Source organism: Magallana gigas, chromosome 3 (assembly GCF_963853765.1).
Source record: "Magallana gigas chromosome 3, xbMagGiga1.1, whole genome shotgun sequence".
NCBI classification, from domain to species: domain Eukaryota; kingdom Metazoa; phylum Mollusca; class Bivalvia; order Ostreida; family Ostreidae; genus Magallana; species Magallana gigas.
Window position 1 is genome coordinate 46,266,685 of NC_088855.1, and position 10,368 is coordinate 46,277,052.

The window sequence follows — 10,368 nt, forward strand, 5'->3', positions numbered from 1 at the left end:
CACACACACAAATAAATTTACAGCAAAAAAAAAACAAAAACAAAAACAAAACAAAACACACTGGAACACCTTTTTTCCGGACCAAGTGTTCGGAATCCCTGATTTGTCAGGAGTAATTTTTTTTAAGTGCACTACTAATTTCTTGATCCTAAAAGGTTCCAGATGTGTTTTTATTTATTTTGTTGTTGTTGGTTTTTTATATTCGAAAATTCCTTTAATTAGAAGGATAATTGGTTACTGCTAAACCAGCCTTATTGGATCCATTCAAACAACCCATAAGATTCTCTGGGTAAACTATTAGATTCTTTGGTTAGGTCGTAGATAATAATAAAGGTTCTCTATCTAGTCATGTTGTATTTTTTATTTGTAAAAGTAAATTTTATCAGAAAGAACAGTAGTGATAAAAAAAAATTGTAATAGAAAATTTGGTTAACCAAAGGGTATACATTCAGAATAATCCTAAATGCATTTTTTAACAGATAAAAAAAATGAATTATCTTGCTCATTAAAAAGATATTCCCTATTTGCGGTGTATATTATTTAACTTTGTTTATTTTCAATTTTAACTATTACTCGATATTTGACATTTAAACTTTAAATATCTTTTAGTGTTTATGTCATGTGAATACTAGTATGCAATAGTTAATAATTGTACACTAAAGAACCTTCCTACATTCAACCATTCTTTTTATTATTCTGCTGCACCTTGTGTCCGAATACTAGTACACAGTGAACAAAACTATCGACTCAAAAGAAAGAAATCACGTGTCATTATCGTCTTATCTAGCACACATATATCTCTTTAATGGAACAGGAGAGACCGCATATATCAGATGACTTGACAAGACAACAGTCATTACAATAAAATAGAATGATTATATGAATCTTATTACTGACAGGAGTACAAGGTACATCAAAGTATCGACTTTCTGTTAGAGTCTTTTGGATAGAATGAAAATTTCAGTATATATTTGATTACCGTTTAGAATCTGTTGTTTATCATATTTAGACAGACGAAATTAGGCAAAACAGAATTATAAGAGACATACTACTAATACATCACTCATGACTGGATGAGCTGAAGAGCTGAGTTTGTCTTGCTAAGTGTAACTTGCGTCATTTCCACATCTTGGCATTTGTGAGAACAATTGCAGTCCTCCAATATCCAAGAGTTACCCATACAACCTTGTAAATGGCCCACAAAATTGCCAGGAATAATAATTATGACGTTCATGAATATCTACGCATTACTGGGGAAAAAGTAAAAAAATAGTTTTAAGAGTCAGTCCTCGTCACTTTAGTAAAGGCATCCTTGTCCATCTTATCATAATCATATGTTATTTAATACCATGGCAAACCCCTTTCGTCTCTTGACACTAATGGGTGTAAATCATCGGTTCCAAGCTAAGTCATTGACTGAGATTGTGCATGCTTTGTACTTTGATAACATGTTTGCTAGAAAAGTTACACCACGGCGTGTAAATCATCGGTTTCAAGCTAAGTCAGAGACTGTGATTGTACTTTGTACATTGAGAGCACGTTATACAAAAAAGTTACGGCTGTTATGTATGTAATTACAAGTCAGTAACGATTTATGACAAACGTTATGGTTATTTAAGGAGACCGTCTTAAGTTTTCATTGCGCATGTTTATGCGCATTCTAGTATAATGTTGTGTATTTATACTTCTTATGAATTTTCGATATCATTTATGAAATTGATCACAATCGACAGAATACAGAAAAAAATACATGTATTTAGAAATTTTAAGGAAATTTTTATTTTTCAAACGATTTTCCCGTTGTACGATAGGGGAGCAACCATTGTGCTTTTATGACGTTATGTTAAAATGAAGCGTTGTAGGAGTGCGTTATATTATAAGAAATAACATAAAAGAAAAAGCAAATAAAAAGCAAAAGAGATGGCCCCCACTAAAAACCAGACGGTAGAATTTGGTATTTTTTTCAGATAAGGTAGAAAATGATATTACTAATCACATACATGTATAACAATTTGAGAAAAAAAAGCCATTGTAGTATTTTTTCATCTGCTTCAAAGTGCAAAATATGACAGTTTTCTATATATTCCTATAGTTAAGGTACTGTCCTTTCCAATATATTTCATATTGAAAGTAGTCATGTTGTATATTTTTTTGATAAAATGAAATATATCGGAAAAGACAGTACCTCTATTTTGAGATGGTCCCTAAAAAGAACCAACGGTCGATTTTCTTGAAACTTCGCAAATAAACTAGAGTGGGTGTAAATGAAATATGGTTAAAAGATAAAAAGTTATGCTATTTTAGTTTTTCCGCAAAAACCAAATCGGCCTCCTTAAGTTGCAGTCGAGTCTGGGAATGTTAAGACTAGAATATGATCGTGATTTACTGTTTAAATTAAACCATATACCTTTCAGCAAACCAGTTAATGGAGGAAGTAATGGCAATGGCATAGTTTCTGCAAATTTTCAGAATATGAAGAATAACAGACAGATTCGAAGCACCTTAATAATAAATATATTAATAATGAAGTAATATTGCAAACATTTATGAAGAGGGAAGGCTTTTGCAATGCGCAATGCGCGCATACGTCTAAAGTTTTGGGATGGTTAAGGAAATGCCCAATTACGAAAAGATTTATAATTTGTTGTCTTTTAAAGATAAACTTTATAAATTGTTGATCGGTACGACGAGCGATGGTTGAATACTAGTCCTCGATATCTTATTGATTTTACTAGAATAAAAAAATGCATAATTCTTTTCCTTCTTAGACAATTGTATTACATTGGTAGAATTTGGCATACATCTGCAATTGTTTTCTGCAGTGTTTATAAAGCACACACAGAAGCTTATCATCATCGCTTATGGCATCATTTTGTATGCTGGCGATTAAATGGTAAATATTCATTAAAATGATCCACGGAAAGATAGATCGAGTTCTTGAAGCTAAGTTTTGCAAGTCATCCAGCAATTTATTTCGATAAGGAAAGCAATAAGCTCCGTCAAAAATGATAATTGTCAAGTTTCATTTCCATTTTGCTGCATTTTATATATATTGTATATTTCACAAAGTGAAACTCACGAAAATAGAATCGCTTTTGTTGAGCATTTTTATAGTTCATTAGTAAGATATTATATTTGTTTTATTCATTTAAAATGGTATTAGTTTTGCAATAAAACATACTTTTGCTATTTAAAGCATAACGTTTGCTTTAAAACAATTAAAGAAATGTTGCTGTGATCCTAGAAAAATGTATTGCGTGAATTTTTTTGTTTGTTTTAATTTTGTCTCGCTGATTGATATTTTCAGTATTACTATAATTGAAATGTTTATTTTTTCATTTTTTTACCTGTCAAAATAGTACAGCAAATAAGAGGATGAGCCAGTGCTGTTATTGAAACGAGATGTTTGGAGAGTGAAAGTATATTAATTTGACTGATTAATGACCCACTTTATCTCATTTATTAAATCAGTATCCAAATAATAATAATAATAATAGTAATCATCATCATCATCATCATCATCATCATCATCATCATCATCATCACATCTTCTTCTTCAACAGAATCAGCGTCAACATTTTTGCTTATTATTATTATCCCGACTATACAAAATTTAACGATGATGTTATCTTTAGAATGCCTACTTTTTTCTTTCCTAGGATACACTATTTATTCTAAGGAGGCTAGTTTGTCAACAAATAAACTCTTCCTTGAATTTTTCGAAAAAAATTCTTAAGCTGTAAACAATCATATAGTAAAGAAAAATCCCTAAATTATACTAGTAGTTTAGCTTTGTAATTTGAATATTTTGCTGTATCTTCATATGCCTTCTTCTTCAAGAGATTACTTTAGTGTAGTCTAGAGTTAATTGCCACGACAATGGAGCAGTCCTAACACAGAGACGTGTACATCACAAAGAGTCAGTGCCATCCCAAAAAATATCTGGGTAACAATAGCTGTTTATTGATATGCTCATTGTACAATCATCTGCAAAAGAAAATTATCCGAGACTTAAGCTTAAATAAGCTGCCACATTATCGTGTGTGCTCATCTACGCCGTTCATACTTTGGTATTATGTTGGTGCAGCACGTTAAGATTGCGTCAAACTGATTCATTACGACAAGCATATGTTGTTATGTCTACAAGCTTACAGGCTATATACATGCTTTTTCATGTACATGCTATCATGCATGGTCAAATATACACATGATATAATTATGTCAGATATATGTTTACAGGAGAGAACAGACGAAAATTAAAATAAATGGTTTTTTGTCAGACGATCTCTTGGTTTACAATATTTTCATTACAAAACTTCATAATTATAATATAATTTAGTTGTGTAAATAGGGTAAATTATCAATTATTAAGGTCTTCCGTTGGAATTATACCTCAATATGATTATTCTATATAACGCGACATCTGATTGGTTCTAGACAATCACGTGCCAGGGCAATAAAACTTCATATATCCCTGTCATCATCATGTTTTTCATCATATTCCATCCCCTCGAATTTTCATTCCATGCTTATTAAAAATCCCGATGGTGAACATATGATGTAATTTTATGATTAATTCTATTAAAAAATCGTTTTGAATCCTTTTCATATTAAAAAAATGTCAAAGAAAGAAACCGGTGAACATTAACTCTGCTATTGCTTTACTAGAATTAAAAATACGATTTATAGAAACCGATATATTCTAAATCATCCCCTGTCACTTGGTATAATAAACAATTTCTTGTATGAATGTTCGGGAAATCCCCCAGAAAATTATATTTGCCCGGAAAAAATGATTTTCTTGGTGGAAACATCTTCATATTTCCCTCATAATCATGCAATAAATGTTTAATAGGGATTGTAGTGGTTTTTTTCTTTCTTTCTTATTCCCCGCTCATCCCCCTTTTTATCGGCAGAATTTCTCAGGGGAGACTGGATAGATTTTCCTGATAGAGATTGATATATTCTCGCATTATCACCGGTGTGAGATCGGTTTGTCCGGTGTGAGACAGCAGTGTGAGATTTTTCTGTCTTACACTGTATATTACTACGCCGTTTTAAAACGTAAACAAACAGTGTCTGCTGTAGGGAAATGCAAAACAGTGCATTGAGATTATCCATTAAGTAATTGTGTTGCATAATTAATTACAATTTTTCATATTTTAATTGAAAAAACTGTCGTATGCTTTCATTTAACTTGCACTATTTGAAGCACGCGGAGGGATAAACCGAACGTCACAACAGAAAGTTGTCAAACATCATTTTTTAAGCTAATATAATGCGAGAAAAATAATCATTCATTATAAACTCGTGTGGGATAGTGAAATTCCACCTCGGGGCCAAGATTCACGGTCTAGGACTCGGCAAAGCCTCGTCCTAGACAGTGAATCTTGTCCCCTCGGTGGAATTTCACTATCCCACACTCGTAATAATGAATGATTCTATTAATCTCAGATTTGACTTAAATAACCAATGTTTGAGGAAAGATAGACCTATGTATGTAGATATCGGCATTCCCATTGATAATCATAGAAAGTATTACAAATGCGACAGTCGCATTCTGTTATATATATATATATATATATATATATATATATATATATATATATATATATATATATATATATATATATATATAAAAAACTTAAATAAATGAAAACACAAAGATCGAGTAAAACATAAGCGCTTTCATTTTCTTCAGATGTTTTACAATACTAACATGGTAACGTTTGTTATGACGTCATAATAGTTTAACGGCGTCTTCAAGTCTCTGAATGACGTCATATTTTCCCGTATTTTTAGATATCACAATACTAATAATAACAGATTATATAACACGGTTAAAACATGAATAAAACATTTAGAATACTCAGATGTTACATTAAGCTATTCAATTTAGGTTTAAAAGTTCTTATAAAATGTTTTTCTTTATCACGCCTTTCAACAGTATTAGAATTGTACATTTTATAGAACGGAAAAACAGTGAATGATTTTTTTCCGCACAGGTCAAGGTGTTCACTAACTTTTAGTTTGCGGTATTCCGGTTGGTTGATGTGCTGTTTGTGAATTCGGATTCTCTCCCGTAAGGTACTTCCCGTTTCTCCAATATATAGTTCCCCGCAACCTGAGCACGTGATAACGTATACTAGATTTCTGGTTTGACACGACATGTTGTTGTTAACGATAAACTGTTTCCCACCAAAATTAAAATGATGTCCTTGTTTAATATAGGGACAAGTGCCACATCGCGAATCCTGGCATTTAGTGACTTCAAACTCCGATTTTTCTTTGAAATTGGATTTAGTAAGGATGCGTCGAAGATTCTTCGGCTGTCTTTTGCTGTTTATAAATTTTTGTTTTTCAAATATCTTGGCCATTGTTTCATCAGTCTTCAAGACGTCGTTTAGATGGTGAACAATCGGGGCGATGTTAGTATTTCTGGGATTATGGGTGGTAACCAGTGGTAATATCTTCGATTTTTTATTGTTGTTTTGAACGGGATTGAGGAGCTTCTTTCTGTCTAATTTCATGGTTTTTTCAATAGCATCGTCAATAATTTTATCCGGATAACTTTGTTTCTTTAGATACTTTTTTAATTCCTGTAATCTCTGTATTTTGACAGAGTCGTCGTTAACGATTGTGCATATTCGTCTAGACAGGTTATACGGTATTGCTCTTTTCGTATGTCGTGGATGACATGAGTTGAAGTGTAAATACTGATGAGTATCCGTAGGTTTGTAGTATACATCCGTCATAATGACTTCGTCTTGTTTGGTCAACAAAATATCTAAAAATGAAATTCTATTCAGGCTTTCGTCCGCTGTAAATTTGATATCTGGATTAAGTTCATTCAATATATTTTTAAAAACTGACAGATTGTTGTCTCCAGAATTCCAAACAATAAAACAGTCGTCCAGGTACCTTTTCCAGTGCTTTGTTATATACATTTCCGTCTCTTCGTTAAATAATCTATTTATTTCCTTATACATTTTCTCTTCCAGGTATCCTAATGTAAGGGTAGCATATGTTGGAGCCATTTTAGTGCCCATGGCGGTTCCTTTAATTTGTTTAAAATGTTTTCCGTTGAATGTAAATGTATTATTAGTCAATACAATTTCTGCAGCTTCTAAAATGAATTCTTTTAAAAACCGATTGTTGATTTTTTCAGGTATCCTATTGATCCAATATTCCATCGCGTTAAGTCCCAGAGAATTTGAAATGTTGCTGTACAAATTAATGACATCAAAAGTAATGAACTTGCTATTCTTATTAATTTTTTCAGGTAAATGACGTAGAAAATCCAAGTCATCTTTCACGTAGCTTTTAACATCAGTACACAATGGTTTAAGTAGAATGTCAAGTAAATTGCTAAGTCTTTGAGTAGGTGCTGAAGGCCCCCCTACAATAGGTCTGAATGTGATATCATCTGGATGTGGACAACGGATGTATTCAGAACACTGGACTTTGATGGCATCTTTAATTTTTGTTGATTTATGAATCTTTGGGAGACCATAAAAATTGCTTTCTTTATATTCATAATCTGTTAGGTAGTCTTCCTCTTTCTCAGTTAAGCAGGATGTTGTTTTATGTCTTTTTAACAGATTCTTTATTTTCTGCATCGTTTTTTTATCATCATTGGTTGGTATTTCCTGATAATAGTCGACGTTTGACAACATTTTCATGATATGGTCTTTATAAAAACCAGAATCCATAATCACTACTGCGCCACCTTTATCAGCTTCTTTAATCACAATTGATTCGTCGTTTGCTAATGATTCAAGGGCTGTGGTTTCTTCTCTTGATAAGTTGAATTTTGTTTTACAGTTGTTGATGTTACTGTTAAGAGGTAGATTGTTTAGTGTGTCACAAACGGTATTTAAGATGTCGTTTTTACCATTTTTTGGATTAAAAAATGATTTGTTACGTACAATGTTTTCTTCCGACTCTGTGTCACTTTCACTCTCTTTATAAAAATGTTCTGCTACTTTCAATTTTCTTGTGTATTCCTTTATATCTGTCCTTAGTTCTGACATATTCCTCTGGGGTGTTGGGGTAAATTTCAAACCTTTACACAAAAGTCGCACTTCAGCTTCATTTAAAAGTCTGTTAGACAGGTTAATCACTTTAGGTTCGATGTTGTTTGATGGCAGTATAGATTCTAAATCTTGATCTACATATACCGTGGTTGTGTGCGGCGTCGTTCCTGAAATCTGTGATTGTAGCGACGATTGGAAATTAAGTTGTTTGCTCCTTGGTTCGGTTTGCCTCCTCCTAAAAAATAGTTTCTGGCGTTTTTCCCCACATATGTCACATGATTCTTTTTGTAGACAGTGTTTGTATGAACATTGTTATAATTCTGGTATTTTCTCTCGCCTGGTGTTGATTTTCTATACAGCGTGGCGCTGTTGTTATTACGGTTTGATTGTTTGTTTTGGTTTTGGGTAGTTGATCGATTGTATCTTTGGTGTCCTAATCCGTTGTTGTCTTTGCTCTCATTTGTCGCCGCGGTTTGATTGCTGGTAGTTCTTTGTCGGTCATTCATAACGGCGGCTGCGTAGTTTCTCGGTGGGCCATTGTTTATATCCCCTGTCCGTTTTTGAGATGGCGATGTTTTGGCTTTGTTGGTTTGCTGTTTATGCGACATTTTATTCTTTATAGGTTCTTTGCCATAGTTTTTTGCATAATCTAACAACCAAGCTTCTTTGTATCGCCACTTATTAAACGATTTTTGTTCTTCTTTTGTACAATCAGATTCCCACATTTTAAGAAGAATTTCCAGAACTCTACCTGAAGCATTATTTCTTATTTCTTTTTCCATCTGTGCATCGAAATCAATTACTTTTTTCTGACTGTTGTTTGATCTCAAACGTAGTAACTGAATATCCCCTTTAACACGTTCTTTGGCAACTTCAATACGGATTTTTGTTTGGTCCTCTGGTTCACCTCGGATTGGTTTAATTCTGTATTTTCTAGGTATAATAGGTTCTTGTTCTTCTAGCCATTTTTCAAATTGTTCAGCGTGATTTGCATTGTTAATCTGCTTCCAATATGTTTGTTTTCTGATATTCAACATTTGGCTCCAAACAGATTTCAATTTTTGCTTAATTCTTGACGCTTCTTTTTGCAAAGCAAGCTCATTAATTTCTCTTTGAATTAATTGCGTAGGAGATGTGTATGAGCTTACCTCATTTTCGTCAATTAAAGCAGTTTTTAAACTGGTTTCCTCTTCGTCAAAAGTCTCCGATCCTGCTGTAGAGAATTGACGTTGACCTGGTAGAGTTTCTCTGCATACTTCTATTAAACTCCGTAAAAGATCATTGGTGATATCCGTTTTGTTGATCAACAAATGAATTTTCTCGAATAACTCTGAGAAACGTTCGGTCCGTTCGAACTCTTTATCCTTGTTAGTAGAACTCCGTGTTTCCATCACGATCACTGGTAATAAATAGATAAATCCAAGAAAAACCTCAGTGGTCGGTGAAATATATATAAAACTTAAATAAATGAAAACACAAAGATCGAGTAAAACATAAGCGCTTTCATTTTCTTCAGATGTTTTACAATACTAACATGGTAACGTTTGTTATGACGTCATAATAGTTTAACGGCGTCTTCAAGTCTCTGAATGACGTCATATTTTCCCGTATTTTTAGATATCACAATACTAATAATAACAGATTATATAACACGGTTAAAACATGAATAAAACATTTAGAATACTCAGATGTTACATTAAGCTATTCAATTTAGGTTTAAAAGTTCTTATAAAATGTTTTTCTTTATCACGCCTTTCAACAGTATTAGAATTGTACATTTTATAGAACGGAAAAACAGTGAATGATTTTTTTCCGCACAGGTCAAGGTGTTCACTAACTTTTAGTTTGCGGTATTCCGGTTGGTTGATGTGCTGTTTGTGAATTCGGATTCTCTCCCGTAAGGTACTTCCCGTTTCTCCAATATATAGTTCCCCGCAACCTGAGCACTAGATTTCTGGTTTGACACGACATGTTGTTGTTAACGATAAACTGTTTCCCACCAAAATTAAAATGATGTCCTTGTTTAATATAGGGACAAGTGCCACATCGCGAATCCTGGCATTTAGTGACTTCAAACTCCGATTTTTCTTTGAAATTGGATTTAGTAAGGATGCGTCGAAGATTCTTCGGCTGTCTTTTGCTGTTTATAAATTTTTGTTTTTCAAATATCTTGGCCATTGTTTCATCAGTCTTCAAGACGTCGTTTAGATGGTGAACAATCGGGGCGATGTTAGTATTTCTGGGATTATGGGTGGTAACCAGTGGTAATATCTTCGATTTTATCTTTGATATCTTTGTTACCACTGCCTTGGTAACAAAGACATAAAAAAAA